The following is an 11,147-nucleotide window of genomic DNA, read 5'->3' on the forward strand; positions in this document are numbered from 1 at the left end:
ATATTATATTTGGAACTGAAACTTGGCTAGATAAAGAAACATCCTCATATGATTACTTCCCAATAACAGACTACAATGTATACAGGAAAGATCGTCCACCAAATGAAAAAAATCAAAGTCATGGTGGTGTCCTAATTGCCATATCAAAAGACATCATATCTGATGAAATCTCAGAACTTCAAACAAACTGTGAAAATGTATGGGCTGAAGTAAATATAGCCAACTCCAGAAAATTAATTCTTGGTTGCTACTACAGACCACCTTCAGACACAGGTTCTTCACTTGAAGAACTTAATACATCTCTAAGCCGTACAAATGGGAACTCAAAAGCTACTATAATCTTAGGGGGGGATTTCAACCTTGGTCATATAGACTGGCAAATACCATCAGTAATTCCTGGAAAGCCAGATAACAAACAACACCAAATTTTAATTGACATAACAAATGACCACTCCCTGGAGCAAATAGTAGACAAACCAACAAGAGGTGAAAGAATACTCGATCTTATCTTAACAAATGCACCAAACATAAAAAATAAACTGGAATTAATGCCACCTATTGGTAATGCAGATCATGACATCGTATTCACTGAATGTTCAATATCTCTGAAAAGGAACAAAAAACCAGCAAGACAAATTTGCCAATTCAAAAAAGCAAACTGGGAAAACATTAAATCAGACATTCAAGTACTAGAAGAAAAGATAAAAACAAAATACAATTCATGTAACACCAATGAACTTTGGCAAACATTCAAAGAAGACCTTATAAAGACAATCAGTACTAACATACCACAAAAACAAATAACACATAAAATGAAATTGCCTTGGATCACAGACCAACTAAGAATCAAAATAAATAAAACTAAACGTCTGCACAAAAAATCAAAGAAAAATCATCATCTGCAAATTAGATACAAACACATGAAAAAAACATTGCAGGCAGATATGCGTTCAGCCTATTGGCATTATATTGAAAACATGATCCTAGACCTCCCAATTGAAGAACTTGGAACCACCAACAAAAAGAACACACCAAAAAACTTGTTCTCATATATCAAGAGCATGAGAAATGATAATTCAGGTGTAGCTGCACTAAAAAAGGATGGATTGCTCGTAACAAACACCAAAGATAAGGCAAACATCCTCAACCAGCAATTTCAAAAGGCATTCTCTACTGAATCATCTGCAGATCCAATACCAGTAAAAAACTTATCATCACATCCTCAAATGAATGAAATTAAAATATCAGAAAAGGGCGTCAACAAACTTCTTCACAACATTAATCCGAATAAAGCCACAGGCCCTGATGAACTATGTGGGAAGGTATTAAAGGAAATGAAAGATCATCTCAGTCCTATCATCACACTCATCTTTCAAAAATCTATCAACACTCATAAAATACCTACAGACTGGAAACATGCAAATGTCTGTCCTGCATTCAAAAAAGGCGACAAAAACAATGCCATAAATTACAGGCCAATTTCACTAACATGTATACTTTGCAAAATAATGGAGCATATCATAGCTAGTCAAGTAATGGAACATCTTGAAAAAAACAATATTTTATATGATTTACAACATGGCTTCCGATCAAAACGCTCTTGTGAGACACAACTATTATCTTTCATTCAGGACCTTGCAAGAGACAACAATATTAACATACAAACTGATGTCGTTGTGATGGACTTTGCCAAAGCTTTTGACAAAGTCCCTCACAAAAGATTACTTTACAAATTAAAATACTACGACATAGACAATAATACCTTGGAATGGATTGGTGACTTTTTACACAACCGTACACAAACAGTCATGCTAGATGGAGAACAATCAGAAAAAATTGGGGTAACATCTGGGGTGCCACAAGGCACTGTCCTTGGCCCAATTTTATTCCTCATTTACATAAACGATTTCCCAGAATATTTACATCACAGCACCTTAAGATTATTTGCCGATGACAGCATCATCTATAGAAACATCAAAAACACAGATGATGCTGCCAAACTACAACAGGATTTAAATTCAGCGGCACAATGGGAAAAAGACTGGTTAATGTCATTCCATCCAGACAAATGTTCCATACTAAGAATTACACAAAAAAAGAAACCAGTCAACCATGACTACATCCTGCATGGTCACATCCTCCAAACTGAAACAGCTACAAAATATTTAGGCATAACCATCCAATCTGATCTAAAATGGAATAAACACATCAATAACGTAACAGCTAATGCAAACAGACAACTGAATTTTCTCAAACGTAACCTTAAAGTTTCATCCCAAAAAATCAAAGAAAGGGCATACATGTCATTAGTTAGACCTAAGCTTGAGTACAGTTCTTGCGTCTGGGACCCTCACACCAAAAGTCAAATCAACCAAATTGAGATGGTCCAACGCAGAGCTGCTCGCTACACATGTAATAAATATCACAATACCAGCTCTGTCTCAAACATGCTTGATCACCTACAATGGCCTACATTAGAACTGAGACGTATACAAACAAGACTAGTGGTATTCTATAAGATCATACACCAACATATAGCAATTTACCCTAAAGATCTTCTAGTTAAATCAGACAGTAGAACAAGATATAAACATACAAACCACTTTAAACAAATTCAAACAAATAAAGATTCATACAAGTTTTCATTTTATCCACATACAATAGTACAATGGAACCTACTTCCTACATCAGCAATCCTTTGTACAACAGTCGACGGCTTCAAAGAGCAGATTTCTATATCTGCTCTTTCACAAATATTCTAAAAAATGCATAACATGTACATAGTTTTAACAAGAAATATACATAGGATAACAATCCTCAAAAAAAAAAATTAATTAAATCACTGTTATATTTTTACTTTATTTATTTTCTAAGCACCAATGCAATGTAAAGTAATATTACTGCAAATTTATTTATTTTTAATTGTAAATAAGCCACGCATGCAACGGCACGTAATAGTCAAAGTTGTGACTGAGTGCGGAAATATGAAGATAGATAGATAAGATAAGGAACAGTACTCAATAAGAGAGCGATATCTTTAATTTTTCAACTCACCTCGATTAAGAATTCACTACTTACGTAGCTACAGAATTAATTTTCAATACATTCATTTTCATATTTAAGCTGCTAAATTTATTACACTTTTTTTTTTAATATTCAAGTATTAATTCATGTTAAGTCATCGACACAACATATAGACAAGTAGATTAGCGGTGCCAACCAGTGGTCACCCCCTGACATGGTAGTCGTGATATACAGGGTATGAAATTATGTTAAATATTTAACCAGATTGTCGTGTATGTAGCTTGTTTAACAATGGCGTCAGCACAAGTACATCGAATGTACTTACGGGAAAAACAAGCAAGTACAATTCAAACTGGAATCCTTGAGCATCCTAATAAATTAATATAAAAGTATAAAGTCCCGTATTTTATTATAGAAATAAGTTAATTTATTTTTCTTTATATATATATATACATATATATACAATTTGGCTTTTTTTTGGGGGGGGGGGGGGTATATCATGAAACAGTTTTTTGCATTTCGGGATCTAGACAGTGGCATGTCCTCTGCCTGACTGATCACCAGACAGAGAACAGGTCAATGTCTGGTTCCAGTTTGCAATTAACCTACACTACCATGGTTAGTACCTCCGTGGGATAGTGCGTATACACGATTCTCACGGGACCACTGGCTCGGGCAACTGATCAAAACTTAAGTCGTATATTTCATAAGCAAATAAGTAACACCTGATTAAAAACAACAAATGAGCGACACACTAGGTTCTTGTCAAACTCACAACAAAAGTCATAAAAAAAAAAACATTAAGTAAATTCTTTTTTTTTTTTGAAAAAAAAAGATTAGGAACATATAGGGCGCAATTTCCAGTAGGAAAGCCGTCCTTAAAAAGCCCACAGAAGAAGAAGATAAGATAATTTGCACATCATATAAGACCATTTGAACATCATATAAGATAATTTGCACATCATATAATATAATTTGCACATCGGATAATGTCAAATTGTCATCATATAAAGGTGATTGCACATCACATAATGCCGTATCTACATCGTATAAGGAAAGCATCACATACTATAAGGACTCAATCACATACCATAATGGAGAAAGCATATCATATAATGAATTGTGGACATCATATAAAGATGTTTGCTCCTCATATAAATGTGTTTGGACAGCATATAAGGACAAGTTCACATCATATAATGACAAGTGTACATCATATAAGGACTAGTTCACATCACATAATGACAAGTTTACATCATATAAGGCCAAGTGCACATCATATAAGGGTAAAATGACATCATATAATGGCAAATGAACATCATATAATGAGAAATATCATATAAGGACTAGTTCACATCACATAGTGACAAGTTTACATCATATAAGGCCAAGTGCACATCATATAAGGGTAAAATGACATCATATAATGGCAAATGAACATCATATAATGAGAAATATCATAATAAGACAGTGTCGGCGTTCCATACAGTACTATTCTTACATACATATGTACAGCAAACTAATGACGCAGTACTATTCTCACGTACATATGTACAGCAAACTAATGACGCAGTACTATTCTCACGTACATATGTACAGCAAACTAATGACGCAGTAATATTCTCACGTACATATGTATCGTATGTACAGCAAACTAATGACGCAGTACTATTCTCACGTACATATGTACAGTAAACTAATAGCGCAGTACTATTCTCACGTACATATGTACAGCAAAATTATGACGCAGTACTAATCTTACGTACATATGTACAGCAAACTAATGACGCAGTACTATTCTCACGTACATATGTACAGCAAACAGTCTTGCTGATCATTTTTGTGATTTAAAGTGTTTATTTTTCTATTATAATCTAAATCATATGAGGCATACCAGAAAAAAATGGTTCTCTCTAAAGTATGATAGTTTTCATGATAATAGGCAAAAATGAAGAAGAAAAAATGTGTCATTTATGAGCCATAAATCCTATAAGATTTTGTCTTACAGTTTTGACATATATTGACAATTGGCATGGCTCATTATTCTGAACATATTTGTTCCTTTCAGATTTTCTCTGTTTATAAATATTCAAAAAATAATAGACAAAACTTTCATTTTACCCTGATGTTCTATTTTTATCTGTCAGCCATGTTAGTTCTAGATACCTTAATGACCATTTTGGTCATGTCGAATTGACTTATATGTAGATCTTACTTTTCTGAACAACTGTGCTGTTTACAGTTTATCTCTATCTATTATGATAATGTATAAAAACAGCAAAATTTCTTTAAAATTACCAATTCCCAAGCATCTACCCATCAACAGATTGTCTGATGCGTCGGAAGTTTTTTTTCTAGCAGATAGATCTTGACCTGGTGAACATTTTTCCCCATGTCAGATTTGCTCTAAATGCTTTAGTTTCAAAGCTAAATGTATAAGCCAAAAACTGCATTTCCCCCTATGTTCTAATTTTATCCATGGCGTTCATTTTGGTTGATAGGTGGGGTCTTCAGATACATTTAAACTAAATACTATAACGATGATTTAGACCAAGTTTGGTTTCATTTGGCCCAATTTTTTCAGAGGAAAAGATTTTTGTAATAGTAAACGGACGACGGAAGCCAAGTGATAAGATAAGCTCACTTGGCTCTTTAGGGCCAGGAGAGATAAAAAAAAAAAAAAAGGGACACTTTGCACACATCTTAGTACCGATTTAAGATTACTCGCAGATTTTCTCGATGCGTTCGGCTTCAATCTAAATATCTAGTAAACAAGAAATACCAGTCTTCAATTTTAAGTTATCGTTAGTGACCAAGCAAGTCGGTATATATGATTTAATCTTCACGGCTCGGGTGAACCTGGTTAACCTTATAATAATATTATCGACGCGAGTGGGGGCGAGCCGCGAATACGTCGTCCACCCTTGGATTGGGCAACGTATCGTGTTTTAGCATAAAATCGTCAAAATTGTTTTTAGTCTTGCTACACTTGGTGATATTTTTTTTTTTAATTTTATAGAAGAAAAAAAAAACTTTCAAAATTCAGGAACCGCCCCTAAAGCTTAGAACACATTCGAACTGTGCAATATATCTGAGGTAGTTAATGCACACCTTAGCTGCGCATTATAGCAAAGTAAGAATATAGAGATTTTACCTATGTCATGTGTTAAGGTCCTATATATTGATACCGTTGCGCAAATCTTAACACTTTTATTTATACATGTATACAGATAAAACGGCACCACTGGGTCCGAGACCACAAGTAATTCGTAGTGCATTTCTTTTAGAACATAAATGAAAATTTAAAAAATCCCACCTGCGCTTTCTCAATGAAATTTGTTACAGTGTGTTGTACTACTTTTGGAACAAATTATATCAAAATTATAGAAAACTTCATCGGCTCTAACTCAAAATATGGTCAATTTTATGTTTAGGGCGTCTTGAAATATTTTGACAGCTTCCGAAGTGCTAATTTTTAACCTTTTTCAGCCGGACCAAATCACTACTTTCCTTTAAAATTCTGGACCCAAATTGTTTTAGACGGTCATTACTACCCCCCCCCCCCTTAACTTCCAATTTGAGGCATAAAACATGGAGAAATAAATTTGGACGGTGTATGAAAAATATTGGCAAGTAACCCACTGTCAACAGTAGGGACTATATTCGTCAACGAAAAAAACATCGTAAAATCGAACAACGAAAATCAAGGGACGACAATTGTGGTCTCGGACCACTGGTTAATGCACCTGATCGAGGTATTGGTGTTTTGTCTCAGTTTGGGGCGATTTGGAGCCTCTGTGTCGGCATTTTCTGTATTTGGTATTTCGGACTTATGACTTTTGATCTAGTTTATTTGTTAATTTGTATTTCTTTTTTACTACCATGTTTTCGTCTGTACGAGAATTTGTTTGATGAGGCACATGTCTGTTCTCCTTTGTGATATCAAAATAATTACGATTAATGATTGCATATATCAAGTAATTATTATACAAGTCCCTCAAATCAAACATTATAAAATCTATGTCATTTAATGGGACAAATGAATAAAAGCAAGGGCTTAATTTAATGTCATTTGGGTAGGAAAATCGCAGTCTTTCACAAAACATGTTTAAATGGGTCATAATTATATTTAATTGTCTGACGCTCTCACAAAATTAGATTTTTTTTTTCAGTATTATTCTATACTTATACAATTTTAAAATCAATCTGGTCAAAATAACCCCGGGGTTTTAATAATTAACAATTGAAGGCATCAAGGAATTTCGTTGGCCTCACTCAAACACATTATACATTTATTATGATTTTGTTTAAAATTCCAATTATTTCAGATTAAAATTATGTATAAATTCCATCTATCTATAAATAATGTATTGGAACTTTCCAGACGACCTTTGTTATAACATATACTTAATGGTACACAGGGTAAATTAATGGCATTTGATCAATAGAGTTACGGTTCGTAGATTTATCAGTTTCAAACATTCTTTACAAAAGTCAAATTTTAAAATCTAATTGTAACAACAAACTTGGAACGCTGGCATATATAGATTGAAATTACTAATATTATAAAATAACAGTTTATTTCTATTGTAAATACAAGTAATTGATAGATTTTACAAAGCGCTTGTAGGACAGAGTAACATGACATTAAAAATTATATCGAACGATTCCATTCTTTAGTCGATTTGTCTTTATCGAATACGTGCGAAGTTCAGTTTAAGTTCCCGAATAATTTTCACTTCTGTTTGTTCAATCTAGATGATAAGAGTTACGACCGGCGGGATAGATTTTGATAAGAGTTACGACCGGCGGGATAGATTTTGATAAAAGTTACGACCGGCGGGATAGATTTTGATAAAAGTTACGACCGGCGGGATAGATTTTGATAAGAGTTACGACCGGCGGGATAGATTTTGATAAGAGTTACGACCGACGGGATAGATATTGATAAGAGTTACGACCGGCGGGATAGATTTTGATAAGAGTTACGACCGGCGGGATAGATTTTGATAAGAGTTACGACCGGCGGGATAGATTTTGATAAGAGTTACGACCGGCGGGATAGATTTTGATAAGAGTTACGACCGGCGGGATAGATTTTGATAAGAGTTACGACCGGCGGGATAGATTTTGATAAGAGTTACGACCGGCGGGATAGATTTTGATAAGAGTTACGACCGGCGGGATAGATATTGATAAGAGTTACGACCGGCGGGATAGATATTGATAAGAGTTACGACCGGCGGGATAGATTTTGATAAGAGTTACGACCGGCGGGATAGATTTTGATAAGAGTTACGACCGGCGGGATAGATTTTGCCGGAAATAAAATATCGTTATACATGTAATTGTCTTAAACTTTCACCACAACAGATTTCGATTATAATCATTTTTTTCAACATTTTTTCAAAAACCATGTCATTAATATATTTTATGAAATTCATATTTTTCCTTAATATTTTTCTTGTTCTAGTTTTTTGTACATTTGACTGATTTTACTTATTTGTAAACATTTATAAATGTTCAACAGAAGAATTAGATACTTATAGAAGAGGAATGTATGTCACGTAGAGTCTATCTTCGTAAATCACAAGATAAGTTACACGGTGGACTTTCCAATGGGGTATCTATCCATGATTTACGACAGACAGCAATAGTTGGCCCCATAAACATACTAACAGTATACACAGGCAAGACTCGGGAAGTGCTATTTTGCGGGTTGTGGGTTGCGGTTTACAGGTTGCAGTTCATACATATTGATATTAAAATATATGAAAAAAAGTCTTATGAAGGGAATGAATACATTCACAATCAAACCATGACATTTATTTCTTACGTCACACATACTGTAGGGTTGAAGTATTTTGTCTTTTTTTTTTTTTTTTGTATCATAACCAAATTCAGTGATCTTAATTTTAAACTGCATGCATACCTGTCATTTATTTAGAAACCTTGAAAATTTCATCTTGCCACACAAACAACTTAAGCGTATAATAATTGTTTTGATTGCATAGCAATATAATATTTCCCACAGAAAGTAACCAAAATTTAGCGTGCAATAAATCTTAAAAAATCATGATGTCAACAACAACAAATTCTTAGTTTAAACCAATTTAATTTTCAAATATAATATATTGCTATACAATAAAAGGTTTATTGCATGAATATTGTCCCTCGTAGAACATATATTGCACCCGCAAGCTCGTGCCATATAAAATTCTACTCGGGACAATATTTCCCAATATCCATGCAATAACCCTATAGTATTAATTATTAGGGCATACATACGATACAGTTTTGATCCTGTATTTACAAGTTGATGAAAATTTGCATATAGGCTATTTTTTACCTGATTAAATCAAATATGTAATACAAAGTATACCTTCATGTGCTACTTTTTGAGTTAAATAAGGTCGAAATTTTGTATATTTGCTCAAAATTCGGATTTGTGGCCGTATTTTCTCTTTCGAAAGAAAGCCATAACTTTTTTGTTTAAAAAGATAAAGACAAATTGTTTTTTGTTAAATAATTTGTAATTTCTGCATTTTATAAGTATCATAAAAATTTATGCATTTTTTATTCAGAAATAACACATATTTTTCAAATGGTCATGAATTGAGAAAAAAACGTCATTTTTTGCTGTATATTTATCAAAATTAAAAAAAAAAAAATGCACTATTTACAGTTTTATAAAACTTGGTCCACATATTAATCTCCATGCAAAATGAAACAAAATGTCAATTTAAAAAATAGGGGTCCATGCACTCGTTTTCAAATTAAATCAGTTTGAATGAAAAAAATCAGTCGAAAAATGCATCTTTTCCCGATATGTCACAGTTTGACGTCCCCTGTAACTGTATCGTATGCCCTTAAAATATTCAATTTCTTTATTGTATTGACAGTTGATGACTCTGGTCCATATCAAGAAAGAAAGAAACAGTCATGTTATGAAACGTGATCCTCGCTCTGTAAACTTAATGTCAAGATGATATTTGGTACAAGAACATTACTTTTACTCTGAGTCCGACAGGTTTACTTACACTTTAGAATGAAATTCAAAACAGTGTGGCTGTGACCATTGATTGACAAATTAAATTCATCCATTGACTGGGACAATTTAGGTGAACGTTTGTATGTAACGACCACGGCTCACTATGTACTTTTTAAAGACACTTAAACTATGGGGTCACCAAAGGTTCTCAACACCTTAATAAAGTAATTCGAAGAATTAATCAGAAATAACACGATGTTTTGATTTATATCAATTATATAAATCAAAACATAAAGGTTATTCCTGATTAATTTTTCGAATTATTTTATAATTAAAGGCGTTAAGAAACCTTTGGTGACCCCACAGTTTAAATGTCTATCGTAGGTACGTCGTGAACAGTGGTCGTTACAGACAAACGTTCACGTAAATTGTCCCAGTCAATGGATGAATTTAATGTGTCAATCAATGGCCACAGCCACACTGTTTTGAATTTCATTCTAAAAAAAACCAAACTTATTTTCACAAGCAAATAATTCTGAATTCTTACCATTATATATAATGTTTGATTTTACATTTCCGTAATATTATATAGATATAGGAAGATGTGGTATGAGTGCCAATGAGACAACTCTCCATCCAAGTCACAATTTATAAAAGTAAATCATTGTAGGTCAAGGTACGGTCTTCAACACGGAGCCTTGGTTAACACCAAACAGCAAGCTATAAAGGGCCCCCCAAAAATAATAGTGTAAAACCTCATACGAAAACATATCATTATCTGATTGTACATGTTAAATACGTGCTCAATATCTACGTTGAATTGTTGTTGTTTACTATAAAAGATGGACGAAAGATACCAGAGGGACAGTCAAACTCATAAATCGAAAATATGGCTAAAAATGAAAAAGACAAAACAGACAAACAATGGTACACATGACACAACATAGAAAACTAAAGAATAAGCAACACGAACCCCACCAAAAATAGGGGTGATCTCAGGTGCTCCGGAAGAGTAAGCAGATCCTGCTCCACATATGGCACCCGTCGTGTTGCTTATGTAATAACAAATCTGGTAAATAGTCTAATTCGGTAGGTCACAAAGAGAAGGGGATTGTAGTTACGACGTAAGGAA

This window comes from Mytilus galloprovincialis, chromosome 1 (genome assembly GCF_965363235.1).
Source record: "Mytilus galloprovincialis chromosome 1, xbMytGall1.hap1.1, whole genome shotgun sequence".
Classification (NCBI taxonomy): Eukaryota; Metazoa; Mollusca; class Bivalvia; order Mytilida; family Mytilidae; genus Mytilus; species Mytilus galloprovincialis.